At 41.9% G+C, this 18,621-nt stretch overlaps 1 protein-coding gene across 9 annotated transcripts in view; it reads left to right on the top strand.

The window, feature by feature from the left end:
• atp2b2 (ATPase plasma membrane Ca2+ transporting 2) overlaps positions 1-18,621 on the top strand; it is a 927,552-nt gene that overhangs the window by 33,596 nt on the left and 875,335 nt on the right. For 4 of the 9 annotated variants that reach the window (XM_063068191.1, XM_063068190.1, XM_063068185.1 and 1 more), the window contains exon 1: positions 8,573-8,979. The exons of 4 other annotated variants lie outside the window; for them this stretch is intronic. The gene's annotated coding sequence lies outside the window, so the exon portion shown is untranslated. Of the gene's footprint in view, positions 1-8,569; positions 8,980-18,621 lie in introns of those variants that run through there. One more of the 9 variants, XM_063068193.1, reaches the window with a different exon arrangement.

Here is an 18,621-nt window from a genome sequence, read left to right as displayed (position 1 = left end):
ATACGAAGATTGGTGGAGGGGCAGGTAGTGTTGAGAAAACAGGTAGGATGCAAAAGGACTTCGACAGATCAGGAGAATAGGCAAGAAAGTAGCAAATGAAATACAGTGTTGGAAACTGCATGGTCATGCACTTTGGTAGAACAAATAAATGTGCAGACTATTTTCTAAGCAGGAAGAAAAATCCAGAAATCTGAGATGCAAAGGGACTTGGGAGTCATTATGTGGAACACCCTAAAAGCTAATTGGCAGGCAGAGTTGGTAGTGAGAAAGGTAAATACAATGTTAGCATTCATTTCAAGAGATCTAGAATACAAGAGCAGGGATGCGATGCTGAGGCTTTATAAGGCACTGGTGAGGCCTCACCCTGAGTATTGTGAACAGTTTTGGGATCCTCATCCAAGATAAGATGTGCTGCCATTTGAGAGGGTTCAGAGAAGGTTCACAAGCATGATTCCAGGAATGAAAGTGTTAGTAGACGAGAAACATTTGATGGGTCTGTATTCACTTTCAAATGGTGGTGGGGTCGGGGGGGGGTGGTCTCATTGAAACCTTTTGAATGTTAAAAGGCCTAGACAGAGTAGATGTGAAAAGGATGTGTCCCATGGTGGGGGAGTCTAGGATAAGAGGGCACAGCCTCAGCATAGAGGGGTGTCCATTTAAAATGGAGATGTGGAGAAATTTCTTTAGCCGGAGGATGGTGAATTTGTGGGATTTAATACCACAGGATGCTGTGGAGGCCAGGTCGTTGGGTGTATTTAAGGCAGAGCTTGATAGGTTCTGGATTGGACATGGCGTTAAATGTTATGGGGAGAAGGCCAGAGAGTGGGGCTGAAGAGGGACAAAAGGATCAACTATGAATGGCAGAGCAGAATAGATGGTCCAAATGGTCTAATTTACTCCTGTCTTATGGTCTTATCACCTCTGCCATAGACCTATTGTGGTGATAGGCAAATTGCAGTGGATCCAGGCCCTTGCTGAGACAGTTAATAATATTAACTAATAATAAGTAATTGTTAATAATATCTCCTCCTTGCTGACCACCAACACTGGTGCACCTCAGGGGTGTGTGCTTAGCCCATTGATCTACTCTGTCTATGCCCATGACTGTATGGCTAGGCATAGCTCAAATACCATCTATAAATTTGCTGATGAGGCAACCATTGTTGGTAGAATCTCAAATGGAGATGAGAGGGCGTACAGGAGCGAGCTATGCCAACTAGTGGAGTGGTGTCACAACAACAATCTTGCACTCAACGTCAGTAAGTTAGAAGAGCTGATTATGGACTTCAGGAAGGGTAAGATGAAGAAACACATACCAATCCTCATAGAGGGATCACAATTGGAAAGAGTGAGCAGTTTCAAGTTTCTGGGTGTCAAGATCTCTGAGGACCTAACCTGGTCCCAACCTATTGATGCAGTTATAAAGAAGGCAAGACAGCAGCTATACCTCATTAGGGGTTTGAAGAGATTTGGCATGTCAACAAATATCTTCAAGAAACCTCTATAGATGTACCGTGGCGAGCATTCTGACAGGCTGCATCACTGTCTGGTATAGAGGGGCTACTGCACAGGACTGAAAGAAGCTGCAGAGGGTTGTAAGTTTAGCTGGCTACATCTTGGGTACTAGCATACAAAGTACCCAGGACATCTTTAGGGAGAGGTGTCTCAGAAAGGCAGCACCCATTATTAGGGACCTCCAGCACCCAGGGCATGCCCGGTTCTCACTGCTACCATCAGGTTGGGGGTACAGAAGCCTGAAGGCACACACGCAGCGATTCAGGAACAGCTTCTTCCCCTCTGCCATGCGATTCCTAAATGGACATTGAACCTGTGAACACTGCCTCACTTTTTAAATATCTTATTTGTTTTTTGCATGATTTTTAATCTATTCAGTATATGTATACTGTAATTGATTGATACATTTATTATTTTTTTTCTAGATTATGTATTGCATTGTACTGCTGCTGCTAACAAATCTCATGACACATGCTGGTGATAATAAACCTGATTCTGATTCTAATTCTAGGCATAACCATCCTCTCGAAGCACCTCATCTTAGATGCGAGTGCTACCGGGTGATAGTTATTAAGACAGCTCACTCTACTCTTCTTGGGTACTGGTATAATCATTGCCCTTTTTGAAGCAGGTGTGAACTTCTGACTGGAGCACTGGTTCAAGAGCCTGATTGGAGTAATAACTGTTCCTGAACCCGGTGTTGTGGGTCTTGAGGCTTCTATACTTCCTTCCACGATGTTTTGTAAGCTTTTCTAATCAAGACATTGGTGTAACCATACCAAGCCATGATGTAACCAGTCAATGTACTCTCCACCTCACGTATATAGAAGTTTGTCAAAGTTTTAGATGGCGTGCTGAATCTTTTCAAAATTTTACAGACGTGGAGGTGCTGCTGTGCTTTGTTTGTAATGGCGCTTATGTAGTGGGCACAGGACAGATTCTCTAAAATTATAACGCAGAAGAATTTAAAGTTTCTGACCATCTCAGCCTCTGATACCCTGATGACGACTGGCTCATGGACCTCTAATTTCCTCCTCGTGTAGTAATAATCAGCTCCATGGTCTTGCTGACATTTAGTGAGAGGTCATTGTTGTGGCACCAATCAGCCAGATTTTCAATTTTCCTCCAATGTGCTGACTCATCACCAGCTTTGGTTCAGCCAACAACAGTGGTGTCATAAGCAAAGTTAAATATGGCATTGGAGCTGTGCTTAACCTTACAGTCGTAATTGTAATGTGAGTAGAACAGGGGGTTAAGCACACAACTTTGTGATGTAACCTATGCTGATGGAGATTGAGGAGATATCATAGCCAATCTGAACTGATTGGGGTCTGCATGAGATAGTTTTGAGGGGATTATAGTATTGAATGCCGAGCTGTAGTCAATAAAGACCATCCTGATTATATGCATTTCACTGTCCAGATGTTTCAGGGTTGAATGAAGAGCCAATGAGATGGCATCTGTTGTTGACCTGTTGATCCAGTGAACAATTTGGAGTGGATCTAAGTTGCTTCTCCGGCAGGAGGTGATATGTTTCATCACCAACCTCTGAAAACACTTCTTGACTATGGATTTAAATGCTACTAGACGATAGTCATCGAGGCAGGTCACCACGTTCTTCTTGGGCACCAGTATAATTGAAGACTGTTTGAAGCAGATGGGTGCCTCAGATTGCTGAAGCCAGAGGTTAAAGATCTCAGTAAACACTCTAGCCAGTTGATTAGAACAGGTCTTTAGTACTTGGCCAGGTACCCCATATGGGCAGGATGCTTTTTATGGGTTCACCGCCCCCCCCCCGAAGGCTGCTCGCCCGTTAGCCTCAGTGACTGAAATCACAGGATCTTCAGGGGCTGAACGAGTTTGTGATGGTTCTTCCATGTTTTGATGATCAAAGCGAGCATAGAAGGCATTGAGCTCATCTGGAAGCTTCTGTCACTTGATTTTATTTCATAAAAGCTGATGGTATTGAAGCCCTGCCACAACTGTTAAGTGTCCTCCATTGATTCAAGTTCAGTTGGAATTGCCACTTAGCCCAAGACATGACTTTCCAGAGATGGAAGTCCTTGGCTTTCCTTGTAACATGTAACTTTCTTGGTCGCCAGACTCAACCAATCTTTTCCACGGATGCTGCCCGACCTGCTGAGTTCCTCCAGCATGTTGTGAGTGTTGCCTTGGCCCCAGCATCTGCAGATTATTTTGTGCTTGAATGTCTTTTATCTGGCTCTCACCGAAATATGGATCTCATGGTTCATCCAGGGCATCTCACTGGGGAGAGCTCTAAATGATTATTATCAATTAATCTTATTAACTTGACCAGAACTGTATTCCTTGAGAAAAGTTAGTAATTACCTGCAGATTGGACATGGATTTTTTTTTTCCATTAAAGGTCAGATATTTGAACCTTTAAGGTACTCAAATTATCTTTGAACAAATGCGATGCCTTGGTCAATGATTATTCCTCATTTAACACTTCTATAGGAATGGTGATTTTTTTAAAGTTATAATTTTGTATCTGGACGCTTGTGGTATGCAAATTAGTTGCTTTTCATATTGTGAGAGTGACTATCTTTCTTAACTATCAAGGTGCATGGCTGAAAGATCCTATGAGAATGAGAACATTTACCTCATTAATATGAAAAAAAATTCTAGTGCTTAATTCATCATGCTTTAGATAATTTTTGACCTAGTTATATTAATGAATTGGAGCAGATGGTTTGAAATAAATTCTTGAAATAGTCAAAGTTCTGCAAGTTAAAAGCTTTAGAACCTTGAGTGAATTAAGAATTCATCTTGTGCGGTGTAATATTTTCATGGAGTACAAAGCTATTGAATTATCAATTTATTTTTCTGTGAATTCACAGCTTTTTTTTAATGCACACCCTAATCTTGTTTTTAAAGGCCCACACTGATCAATAACAATTTATTTTTAAGATTCTGTTCAAACTCTTGGGAATATACTGAGCTCTAATGTGAATGGTGCTTACTGAGCTGAGTAGTAATATTTAATCTAAATGCCACATTTTTGCAATTGGGTCATATTTTAGCTGAATCCTAATGATGCATTTGGAATGGCATAGGGAATGTTGATTTGTCTTTTGAGTGAGATTTCATGTGTGATCTTTCCAAATAGTGTTTCTCTGACTTTATTGCTGACTTCTCAATTATCTACCAATGTCGATAGTTTGGAATATCACACTCGATGCTGTCTAATTTGATATAAATTATTGAAAATAAAGCAAAATGCTGATTGCTGTTATCTTGACATATCAACACTTCAGAGTGCAATCCCTTAGGAAAACATACATAAAGGTCAACTGAAATGTGATTTTTTTTTTGTTTTGTTTAAGTATCTCCCACTAAAAAATAAATTGGCTTTTCTTGGTTGTCCAAGCTAAATTTCAATTAAATGTGCAGTTTTGAAATCCTTCTCCACCATTTTCTCTTGCCCTGGTATTAGAACTTTGAAACACTAACATGCAGCTTTTGACTTGGGTCCATTTTCTAATGCTAACATCACGAGGAATCTTTTATGAATTTGGGCCTCTTTTCCAGTTCATTGGAAACTTGCAGAATGCTTGACAATCCATAACTCAAGATTCTCTAGATCTGGTGCACTTCGCCTTCAGGGCCAACAGATCTGCAGATGATGCAGTTATCATCGATCCTGACTTCATACGACTGCACCGTGACTCCCCTGATACCTGTGTCAGGATTCTTCTTGTTGATTTCAGTTCAGTCTTCATTACCATCATCTCTGATCTCCTGTATGAGGTACTCTCCAAACTTAACATAGCTGGTCCCATCTGCAGGTACTGAAGGTCAAAAACTTCCTCTCTGAGAGGAGGCAGGATGTGAATCTAAGCAAGCACATCTCCACATCCCACTCAGTCAGCACTGGTGTTCCACAAGAGCATGTTTGCTCCCCTCTCCTATTTTCTCAATACATCAATGACAGTGATCCAGCAATAAAACTTAAGAACCATTGCGATGCACACCAACTTGAGGAGAAATGATTCTCCTCTCCACCCACTCATCATCAATAAATTTACACTTAGCACAGTTTCAGCGTTCAGTTTCCTGGACGTCATTATTTCGTAGGACCTCATTGAGCATCATATCTCCTTCATTAACAAAAAGGCTTAGCAGAAGTTTTGCTGCCCGTTGCAGTTGGTAAAATTCCATCCTCTTCAGAAGAGAGTATCATCATATCAACTGTTACTGTTTGCTGCAGCATCTTCTCACAATATACAAAACCTATAGCGAACTATCAGGTCAGCAGAAAAGGTTATTGACTGCAGTCTACCATTACTACAGTACTCTTATGTGTCCAGGACAAAGAAAAGCTCAGTGAAAAAATCATTATGTACTCTACCCACCCTGCAAAATACCTTTTCCAAAGCATCCTTCTTGAAAGTGCTATAAGGCTATTAAAACAAAAACTTCACACCATCTTAAAAGTTTGTTCCCTCAGGCAGTTAATCTGATCAACCATTCCAGTTGACCCTCCCCTATTACCCCCATCACTGCACTGCACTGTGGACACTTTAAGGCACTTTTTATAATGCTGTTTGCATTGCAAATACATGCTGGTATTTATTAATTTATGCATGTTTTATTCCATATCTGTCCTTTAACCACTGACTTTATTAGCTTCTTTTATTTTTAGGTAATTCCTAAATTTTTATATATTATTTATTCTTTATAATTGTTGCATGTCACACCCTGACCAACACCCCACAGCAAATTGCTAATAAGTGCAAGTATATATGGCGAATAAATTTGATCTGTGGTCCCTGATAAGATCTGAAAGCTCAGTGAGTAATGTATGGGGAAATCTTGTCAGCTCAGTAAGAGAAGGTTGGCTGGAAGAAAGCTATAAAAGGCAAAGTGGAAGGACTCCAGGATCTGAATCACCGGCTACCAATGTATAAATTGTTAGTAGCTTACAGTTTTATTATTTACGACTGAGGATGATAAGAAATGTTTTTTCCTCTCTGTTGTGAAAACTACACAGTACTCATCACTGCAGTGGTTAAAAGTAAACCAGTTAATAGTTTAAGGCTGTGGACTCAATACTTTTTCTCTTTCTGTAGTAGTATTTCAACAGCCAGTTTGAAAATTAGACCTTATGACACAGGAGCAGAATTAGTCCACTCAGCCTGTTGTGTCTGCTCTGCCATTTTTATCATTGCTGATTTGTTATCCATCTCAACCCCATTCTCCTGCCTTCTCTCCATAACGTTTGATGCCCTGACTAACCAAAAATCTATCAACCTGTGCTTTAAATACACTCAATAACTTGGTTTCCATGGCTGTCCGTGGCAATAAATTCCACAAATTCACCACCCTCTAGCTAAAGTAATTTCTTCTCATCTCTGTTGTAAATTGATGCCCCTCTATTCTGAGGCTGTGCCTTCTGGTCCAAGGTTCACCCATCATAGGAAACATACTCTCCGTATCCACTCTTTCTAGACCTTTCAGCATTTTAACATGTTTCTGTGAGATTCTCTCCCCCCCCCGCCCCATTCTTCTAAACTTTGGAGAGTACAGGCCCAGAGCCATGAAATGCTTCTCATACAGTAGCCCTTTCATTCTCAGAATCATTCTTGTGAACCTCCTCTGGACCCTTTCCAATGTCAGCACATCTTTTCTTAGAAAACAGGCCCAAAACTGCTCAGTACTCCAAGTGCAGTCTGACCAATGCCTTATAAAGCCTCAGCATCACATCCCTACTCTTATATTCTTGTCTCCTTGAAATAAATCCCAAATTGCATTTGCCTTTCTTACCACCAACTCAACCTGCAAGTTAACCTTCAGGGAACCTTGCACAAGGATTCCTTAGTTGCTTTGCACCTCTGATTTTTGAATTTTCTTCTCATTTAGAAAATAGCTTATGCTTTTGTTCCTTCTACTAAAGTGCATGACCATACACTTCCCTACACTATATTCCCTCTGCCACTTCTTTACCCATTCTCCCAATCTTTCCATGTCCTTTTGCAGATACCCTGCTTCTTCAACACTACCTGCCTCTCCATCTATTCTTGTATCATCAAACTTGGCCACAAAGTAATCAATTCCATCATCAATTCATTGACATATAACTTGAAAAGAAGTGGTCCCAATACCATCTCCTGCGGAACACTATTTGTCACTGGCAGCCAACTAGAATAAACCCCTTTATTCCAACCCTGCCTCCTACTAATCAACCCATCTTCTACCCAATTCTGCCCTGTAACACCCTTAATACCCTTAAGGAAACCATGCTTACTTTGGCTGCCTTTATCATGCACCCCTAAAGCTTCATTTAATAATCTTTTCAACCACTGAAGTCAGGCTAATTGGCCCATATTTTTCTTTCTTTTGCCTTGCTCCCTTCTCAAGATTAGTGATTTTGCAATTTTCCAGTCTTCCGAAACCTTGCCAGAATCTGTTGATTTTTGAAAGATCAGTACTAATGCTTCCAGAATCTCTTCAGCGACATCTTCCAGAACTCTGAGGCATAGTTCATATGGTCCAAGTGACTTTCAGTTTCCCAAGCACCTTCTCCCTAGTAATAGCAAAAACACCCAATTCTCCCCTGTAACACTCTCATTTCTGGTATACTGCTAGTGTCTTCCACAGTGAAGACTGACGCAAAATACTTAAGTTCATTAGCCATTTCTTTGTCCTCCACTATTACCTCTCCAGTGTCATAGAACATAGAAAATCTACAGCACATTACAGGCCTTTCTGCCCACAATGTTGTGTTGACCATGTAACCTACTCTGGAAGCTGCCTAGAATTTCCCTTCCGCATAGCCCTCTATATTTATTGATTTATTTATTTTTGCCAGCAGTCCAATATCTACTCTCACCTCTACATCTAATAATGTATACACACTGCAATTATGCATACATGTAATAATGAATTTATTATGTAGTATGTAGGCTATTAGCTTCATCAGCTCTTGAGATAGTAAAACATGCAACATGAATTTCGCAAGTTTCTGGTTCATGATAAACTTAAGCTAATGAATACAAAATTAGATTTCAAAATCTCCCATGGATTTCAGTGGGTTGTGTTGTAATTTTACAGATGAAAGAATTTGTACCATTTCTCTCTAACCATATACTTGGCTGGCCAGCGGTGTAGTAACGTCTGCACTAGACTTTGAGGTGAGTGATCACGGGTTCGAATCCAGCTGGCTCCTCGCATGCATTCCATCTGTGCTGGGTTGAGTGTTGAGCTAGCAACTCGGCCTCAGTTTTAAAAAAACAGACAAGTGCTAAAGAAACAGCAGGGTTACCACCCAGTGCGCCACAGGGCGTGGAGAGAAACAACAATCCAACCATATGCAGGAAATATGTGGGAACCTAATGGGCCAATGAAACATCCAAATTATTTTTCTTTTCTTCAGTGATTTGCCAGGATGAAATAATTTAAAGCATTAACTATAATACAAGGAAACACGAGGACAACCACAAGGTAAATCATCTTGCTATTATAATGGAGGAACTGTTTGAGCAACAACTAGAATATATGTGTGGGCAGTTAGATGTAGAAATCCTCACTCTGCTTTCAGTGATTTCCAGTTCCTTCATGGTATAGTGGTGCAGTCTTCACTGATCTCATTATGATGGAACCCATGAAATGAAAGAGCTTGATGTTGTACAAAATATCTTTACAGCAAAAAATGAAGTTAATTTTCGAGTGATTGCTTTTTTTTGGGTTTATTAAGCTGTAATTACCTCTGGATCACTTCTCTGACTTTGTAAAACAAAGTTTAACGTGGATTGTGCATATGTGGAATAAATGTGTTTTTTTTAAAAAAGAAGAAAATTGTTTTCTTCAATGTCTACTTTAGTATCTGTGTATGTTCCAAATTCTATTTCACTGAAAGTCTGTTCGTTATGTGCCATGTCGTACTATGTGGGCGATCATGGTCTTTCCATGACCATGATTGTTCTTGTCCATTTTTTTCTACAGAAGTAGTTTGCCATTGTTACCTTCTGGGCAGTGACTTTACAAGATGGGTGACTCCAGCCATTATCAATACTATTCAGAGATTGTCTGCCTAGTGTTAGTAGTTGCATAACCAGGACTTGTGATCACTGAAGGTAACATTTAAAAGTAAGAACTTATTTCCTGATTCGCTTTGAAAATTCTACAATATAATTGGCTGCTCTGCTGTCCTGAAATCATTGCTATTGCTGGAAACCACAAATCCTTGCTGATGTATCAGATAGGAAAATCTTGACTTCATATCCTATTTTAATAATTTCTTTCCTGTTCAGCAGGGAGTACATAACTTTGGTACTAATCTTAAAATATTTTGGGATAATGCTTGAAGTGGTTGTTAATGTGAAACTAAATATTAGTACTTGGCTAAACCTAAACAGTATATTTATGTTCTTTAAAGTTAATACACTATTTCATTTTATATATTGGAAGACCTGTTTTAGCTCAAGACATACAATATTTGTGCAAAATTACCCGTCTGTAATTGAGTGAATAGAACTTTACCTGCCGGACAGTGCACTCCTCAGGATATAGCTGCTGGATTATTAAAGAGGTATTTATCGTTCCCTCATGAGGAATAATAGACTCCTCCTGATTCTATGCTTATTCAGTCTACAAATTAGATTTATTTATTTAATTATATAGTGCCCCCTCTGGCCTGTTGAACCATGTTGCACCAGCAGCCCCACACCCCCCGATTTACCCCTAACCTAATCATGGGGCAATTTTATCATGACTAATTAGGCTACTCGGTATATCTTTGGACTATGAGGAAAGCAGAGCACCTGGGGAGGATATTCCACAGGGAGGACGTACAGAGACTCCTTACAGAACGATGCCGGAATTGAACTCCAGACTCCAGAACTTCCCAAGCTGAAATAGTGTCATGCTAACTGCTACGTTACTCTGATAATGATGTAGCTTCAATTCAGTTTTAGTGCAGTATGCTTATGAAGTGTTAGTTTTATAGGAAAACAACATTGTACTTGCATCCAAAGCAAGATGCCCTTTCTGAGTATCATGTGTTCACAGTGTACCCATAATCCTACATGCTTTCAAAGGAAATCTTAGTCATAGAACACAACACAAAAAGAGGCCCTTTGGCCCATTTAGTCCTTGCTGAACTATTAATCTGCCTAGTTCCATCAACGTCTACCTGGACTATTGACCTCCATATTCATCCCATCTATGTACCTCTCTGTTTCTCTTACATATTGAAATCGACCCCACATTCACCACTACTGCTGGCCACTCATTCTGCACTCTCGCTGGCCTCAGAGTGAAGTTCCCCTTAAACATTTCACCATTCCAATTATTCACTCCTTGGAATCATGCAGAGGGTTTGCTTTCTTTGAGCATGCATGTCCAATGTGTGCTTTCTTCTAAAGATCTACAAAAGTTTTTGTGATCAATGGTTAGTAAGCGATGCTAGGAAGTGTTGAATTCTCCATTGTGAAACAATTGAGATTTTGAGTTCTAATAAATCAAGTGACACGCTTGCTCAAGGCAAGCAAAAAAAAAAATGCAAGTGTTAATGACAAATACGTAATCAATTATTGCTTCTTTACATTTGTAGCTTTAAATATTTCTCTAGGTTTGCATGGCTCTGTTTAAATGCTTATACTTCTATTTTTAGTCAACCTTTTGTGGCGTTTCAAAATCATCAGAAGAAAGCTGATTTGTTTTCAATTCCAGGTGGAATGTAGGATGGAGTACAATGGAGCTATTGTGGTGAAGCAGAAAGCAAATAATGAAAAGCAGTTTAACAATGGAACAGGGCACAGAGGAAGGGAGAAATAATGTGGGTGACGGATTTGGAAGCAGCACAACTAAATGGTGCTCGTTGGCTTCCAAGTCATTTGTACAGGAAGGTTGGGTGGAGATGTTGGCTTCCATCATGGTATAAGAAAGGAAAATGGATAAGGAAATTGTAGGGTTGTAGTGAGAGTGTGTGGTAGTGAAGTTCACATCATAGATGAGTTCACCTGGTCCTCAACATCACAGTGTTATTCAAGGAAGCACAGCAGCATCTGAAGGGATTAAGGCAAGCGAGGCTCTTCCTTCCTCCCCCCACCCCATTCTAACCACCAACGTACTATTGAAAATGTCCTAACCAGCTGTATCACGGTCTGGTATGAGAATTGCAAGGCACCTGACCACAAGACCCTACAATGGATTATGAGGACTACTGAGATAATCATCGAGGTCTCCCTCACCTCATCATCCAGGACATGTACCGAAAAGTGCGGCATTCGCAGAGCCCTCCGCATTGTCAAGGATCTCTTCCATCACTCCCACCCTCTCTTTGGCCTCCTGCCATCAAACAGAGGGTACCACAGTATAAGAACGAGGACTGTTAGTCTGGGTGACAGCTTCTTTCCCCAGGCTGTGAGACTTCTGAGCATCATGAAACCACTTAGAACATAGCATTTATTACAGTGCCAGTAATAATGTTGTATTTTTAACTAAGTTGGCACTTTATGTCAACTTGTACATATATATATATAATATTTTTATTACAGTATCTTAATATTGTGTTAATGTTATTTTATGTGATATGTGATTTTCTTTTGTACTGTGTTTTACATCTAGATCTCGGAGGAATATTGTTTTGTTTAGGTGTATACATGTGTGTGGTTGAATGACAATAACCTTGCAGTGGGTCAGTTGAATTGCACTTGCACACTGCTGACGTAGATTTAATTGGCTGAATAGACATTTTCTTTCGGCTGCAGGAAGTCCATGATTTTGTTTTAAATAAGTGTCATTAATATCAATGTGACTGAATGCTTTAAGGAAAGAAAATGTCATTAGTGATGCTTTGTCTAAGTGGATTCCCTTGCAGCCAATAACACATCTGCTTAGGTGCCATTCATGAAAATATCTATTATCTGGAAGATATTGCCATAGTTTTCTGAATGTAGCCTTTAACTGAAATCATATTCCAGCTGAGTCACTGGGAATTGGCAGTCGTTTTATAATTCAGATGGGGCTTAGGAACAAAAAATGGGAAATGTTAGATAATTGGAATTGGAGTGGGCCACTTAACCTTTAGTTTATTCTGACATTTAATTATGTTGTGGTTGATTCGCAGGCTGTAAGATTTAATCTGTTTTTTGTAATACTCCTTAAAATAATTGCCTGTCCTTTTAAAGATACTTATTGCTTGTTACACAGCTGGCATTTAGGGCATCAGTGAAGGTCCTCCATCGCTGCTGATGTTTAGGGTTTCCTTCATCATGTCAGTAGCTTCCTCTCGGGGCTTTCGCTACTGACAATCATGCAAGTGCCTGGTGGAGACTCAGGAATACCATCACACTCAGCTGTCGAAGCATTCTCCAATGCTGTTTCTGTAACAATTTTGTTTTTAACAATCAGGGTTGTTGGCCCTGAGCTGAACCCCTGAACCTGGAGGACAGGTAGACCACTCTAAGTCTGACCTCTACCCTTTGACCTGTTTGGCATGGGTGACCCAACCAGGAGCCAAAGCGTAAAGCCCTGACTCTGGGTCTCTGAGACACACAAGCCTCCAAACCATGACAAGGTTGTGGTCCTTTTGGAGGGTCTTTTTTATGATATTTATATTAAATTCAAATCCTGTGGGAGCAAGGAGTAATAATGAAGTATTTCCATACTTTCTTGAGATCCGAAAACTTCACTGTTTGTGTTGCTACTTGTCTGTTGACTGAAAGTGAAGTGTCATAGATCGATCAAAAATGACTTTGAATATTTTTGTCTTTCTTTCTGAAGATTATAATTTTTTGATCTTTTGTTCTGCTTTTCTTCCTCCCTTTTTCAAAAGAGACATTCCATGGACCAAAGAAAATTGATCGATTTTGCACGTGTAAAATAGGTTCACTCGCATGGTTACTAGCAGATGGAATCTTTTGGTGGAAGTTACTTGGGTTTTACTGGCATCCGGCATGCCTAACTAACATCGGTGGCGGTGTCAAGCTCAAAATTTATATTTGGCAAGATTTTGTACCACATATGACTTTAATAAGAGCTGCTGCAGTTTACTACCAGTAGAAACAGCTTTTGGTGATGCTGAAGGCTCCAAGTAAATGGTATTTAAAAGGTTAGATACAGTCAGACACAGGGTGCTGCGCAGAACAGCCTTTACATGCATCAGATGGACAATAAGCATTTTTTACAAATGCAGAAAAATATCTAACAAAAGAAGTGGCACTAAAAAAAACACTTCACCTCGGCCCCAGAGGGAGGCAACATCGAACCATCATTTTCTGCAGGAGCGTCAGTTCAGACTTCTTATTACTGATGTTGTAATATACTGCAGATGCTGGAACCTGGAGCAGCATACAAAATGCTGGAGGATCTCAGCAGGTCAGGCAACATCTATGGCAGGAGACAGGCAATGCTTCGGGTCAAGATCCTTCATCCGTGGAGTTTATTCATGAGGTTGTCGTCTCTTGAGCATGCACAACCTGAGAAAACAAGGAGTACTGATAAACATACATATTTGCATAGCTCTCAAAGTCAATGTCAGTGTTACCCTCGCTTCCAGTCAGGATTTCAGTAGGCTGCTTCTGCTGAGGTGTCATACCTTTCTCTGCACTGTAGCATTGCTAAAATCAACAAGGGATCTCAACTGGTGAACCTTTTTGTTTTTTTTTGTTGATCTGAAACTGGAGTCTTTTTTTTGAAGGCGCTCATACTTCCAGTCAGTTTTCTAGCTGCTTCCTGATCACACTGTTCTTCAGAAGCCTTTGTGTGCATTTCTGCTCCAGAGAGGACTCTGCCACTCTCTCCCATTTTGCTGGTATTCCTAGCTAATAAAAAACAGCAGTATAAAGGAAAGAGAGATGTGGTGGAATCCTTTCAGGAAGTACAGTATGTGTTGGAGTCTGAGTTGCAAGAAAACGTGCTGCTAGTGTGAGCCACTGACGGGAAGGGCTAGCCCCTAACCCAGCTTGGCTGTGTAGCATGGCGTCCGTGCTCGGCTGGTGGTTGTCCCCTCCCGTCAGTGCTGCCATCTGGTGTTCGATCGGTGGAAGACCAGCTGGATTGCAGGCGGGCATTTGTACAATCACCTGCGGACTGCTGAGAACTGCTTGCTCTTGCCAATAACACCCGTGCACCATCAATTTTTATTGTTAGCACGATTTGTTTTGTTTTTCTCTCTGCACACTGGGTTTTTGATTGTCTACTTTTGTTTTTAATGGGCTGTATTGGGGTTCTTTGTTTCGTGGCTGCCCGTAAGGAGACGAATCTCAAGATTGTATAAAGCGGGGGTCCCCAACCTTTTTTGTACCGCGGACCGGTTTAATATTGACATTATTCTCGCGGACCGGCCGACTGGGGGGATGTGTTCAAGTAGGGTTAAACTCACCTCAACATGTCTTTTACAGTTAGGGTTGCCAACTTTCTCACTCCCAAATAAGGCACAAAAGTAGCAGTCAAATCCCGGGACACTTTACCCCAGAAGACTACCATGACCATGAAGCCTTGCGCGGGCATCTGTGTGCGCATGCGTGACTGAGCATGTGATGTGCGCGTATGTACTGATTTCACCCCTCCCCCACAAATCAGTTTTGCCTTCATCTTTCTGACTATACTGTACATACATTATTTCTGCTTTATATAGGCTGTATATTTATCATATCATTCCTGCTTTTACTATATGTTAGTGTTATTTATTTTTGGTTTTATGTGTTATTTGGTATGATTTGTTAGGTTATTTTTTGGGTCTGGGAACGCTCAAAAATTTTTCCCATATAAATTAATGGTAATTACTTCTTCGCTTCACGCCATTTCGGCACGAAAGGTTTCATAGGAACGCTCTATCTTAGCAGGGGAAATACGGGACAAACCAATTTAGCCCAATATATGGGATGTCCCGCAAATACGGGACAGTTGGCAACCCTATGTTCAAGTTCAACAGTGCTGACAGGGAATGAGGAAAAGGTGCAGCTGACTCATATCATTTCCTCGCGGCCCGGTAGCACATGCTTTGCGGCCCGGTACCAGTCTGCGGCCCGGTGGTTGGGGACCGCTGGTATAAAGTATACATAATTTGATGATAACCTGAAAACTCAATGTACATTTTATGTCACTCAGGGACTTGGGCTATAATATATTTTTTTGTGTGGCTGTATGTTTACTGCTATCTTATATGTGCTATAGGTGCCTTGTGCTGGTTATGGCTGTTGGTACTGTGTTTAGCACCTTGGCCCCAGAGGACCACTGTTTTATTTGGCTGTATTCATGTGTATTCACGTACGTTTGAGTGACAATTAAACTTGAAGGAACCATTAAGCAAGGAAGCATTATGTAAGGAAGTCTACTAGTCTTATGTTAGAACTGATACCAATAACTTGTGCAATCTAAGAGCTTTCAGAAGTTTGTTAGGGAGATTTTGACTATTTTATTGACCAACCCCCCCCCAAAAAAAAAGCACAGGTAATTTTTAACATCAATCAGAAAATAGTGATTCTGGTACATTGTTCAAACTAGAATTTCAATTATTTCATGATATTTTACAGACTTCATAAAAAGCAAATTGCCCAAACTATTTTGAAGTACTATGCTAAATGACTATTGTGGGAACTTGTTGTGCAGAAATAGATTGCTTTATTTCCTGCAGTGTGAGAGTGACTGCACTTCAAAAGGACTTCATTATCTACAGTGCTTTGTGATATAGCAGTGAGGTTTTGAAAGTCTGCATATAGCCTTGTCTTCATTTTAAGTTACAATTATGCTGTCACATTAGTAACATTGATAATGTAAATCAGTAGTTGGATTATTTAGCTGAATGATATTTTTGACTCTTGGCAAATAATTACTCAAAGTGGGGGGAAAAGGATCTTTTTAAGATGTTCTTTGTTGAATCAGTTTTTTAACATAGTTGTATCAAATCACAATTCCAATTTCAATATGCACTTTAGTTAAGTCCCTGGAGGGTAGCAGCAGCAAGTCTGAAGTCATATTTGTAGACTTCTTGCATTGTTGCAAAATAATCATTTATAGAAAGCTGCTTATAATGACAATGCCTCAGTCAGACAGAGTGGAGATAATTGTGCAATTACCCTGTCAATCAAGATTGGTGCCCACACTGTTGTCAGTGACAGATGAATTCTATGCACATAATTTAAATGTAACTGACCCTCGCTCATGCTTTTTTAACTGGAGAACTTGCCAGCTTTTACTGTGAGAAGTTGCTATAGTTTGCTTCCTCCACTCTTTAAACAAACTATTTAAAGATTAACTATTTAACCCTCACTGTCACTGGGGTGTATGATAATCATCTTCCTGCCTGTATGTGACTGAGTGGGTTCTCTCTCCAGGTCATAGTGCTTGGTCTGTTTTGTGCTTGTCGCAATAAGGACATCAGTTGAGATAAATGAAGTTTTCTCGTCTGTCTTCCTGGACCAAATGCTCACCATATTGATGTCAGGAGGGGATTAGTAATCGACGGCGAGACTGAAGAGCTACAACGTCGGATAGACCGCCTTAAAACCCGGGGAATAAGTGGAGGGACCGAGCAGTGTACCTCCCCTGCATCCCTGGGCCAGGCTCCCAAAGATGGGACATCAACCCGAAGGGAGGACCTGGAAGCCGAGCATCGTGCCGTCCCAGAGAACCCCTGGGGGGACACGGCAGAGCACATAACCCATCTCCCTCATGGTCCGCACTGGGGAGCTCAAGATACCGCAGCCATAGGAGACATCACCGATATGCTGGAGCAAGAGGAAGACCAATAGGCCTCAGCAATTCATGCCACAAGGTCCATCCTGAAGCTCTCCAGGTACAACGGTCCCAGCCACCTGGAACTTTACCTGTCTTGTCAAACTTGCTGCGTGGCATAACAGGTGGAGCCCCACTGACATGGTGGTGCATCTGGCCCTAGCCCTGGCGGGTGATGCCCTGCGGGCCCTCATTGACCTAACGCCATCTGAGTGGCATGACTGCAAGGCCCTTGTAGTGGCATTTTTGGCCGAGGTCACTGAAGGAAGCAATGGAGGAAGAACTGGACGGCAGGCGGCGCCATGTGGGGGAAAGCCTAGGGGTAATTCGCAGCAGACTTCCGCCACTGTGCACGGCATGGCTACCCCCCAGTTCTCTCTCGCACCCCGGGAAGAGCTCGCTTTTGTAAAGGCGCTAACATGGGAGCACCCTTGGCAGCATGTTCGCCTGACATCACCATCATCGCTGGCCGAGGCGGAGAGTGCAGAAGCAATTTTAGCCCCCACCTCCACCCCAAGGCATTCTAAAACCTCCAGCAGAACCCCTCTGTTGTTGCCTCTCCAGGTAGGCCGCTTTGGTGAAGAGCAAGGCTCATACATGGACGGTGTGGTGGAGGGCATCGGTTGCCATGCGTTGGTGGACAAGGGGTTAGCCATCACCATCTTCTGTCCCCAACACGGACCAGCTTTTCCCGACTGGGTGGACAACGACTGCAGTCCAGCTGGTTATGGTCACCGGTGACTGTGGGATGATGAGATGGAAGAGGTGGCTGTGCTTCAGTGGAGCACGAGATGTGGCTCACTGGAATTGGGCAGCCAGTGATGGTGGCGCTTTAGATGGTAGCCAGCGGTGAGGTAAACCTCCCTACCATTGACCAGCAGCTCTGCAGCGAGCAGGCGAGTGATCTGTGCTGGCCCAGGTGAGGGGATGGCTGAACGTGGATGGCGGCTGGTGAAGCAAAAGGTCTCTTCTGGATCCAGAGAACAAAGCCCTGTGCTCTGAGTGGGGCATGCTGGAGATGTGTGGTGGGTTGCTCTTTTGGCGGTGGCCGTTTTCCGACAATGACAGATGTCTGCTGTAGCTGCTGGTCCCCTGGGGGAGTTCTGTGCCATTATGCTACGGTCGCTGCATGGATTGGTGGGTCTGGCCATTCCAGGATTGCAAAGACGTTGGGCAAACTGTGCGATCGCTTCTATCGGCCTGGGTTACAGACAGGACATGGAGCTGTTTGTGCACTGCTGCGATGCTTGCTTATCCCACAAGGGGGCAGGCTACTAATCTATAAAGCCAATCCAGCTGTACCTGATGGGGGCTACAGTATGGGTCTACTGCTCCACCTGGAAGAAGGGTGATTCCCCCAAGCATGGAGGCTATTGGAAAGGGGCGGGAGTGGTACTCGACTGC

The sequence above is a fragment of the Mobula hypostoma genome, chromosome 15 (genome assembly GCF_963921235.1).
Source record: "Mobula hypostoma chromosome 15, sMobHyp1.1, whole genome shotgun sequence".
Lineage (NCBI taxonomy): Eukaryota > Metazoa > Chordata > Chondrichthyes > Myliobatiformes > Myliobatidae > Mobula > Mobula hypostoma.
Note: the sequence above shows the minus strand (reverse complement) of the source record. Positions and strands in the feature narration are given on the sequence as shown.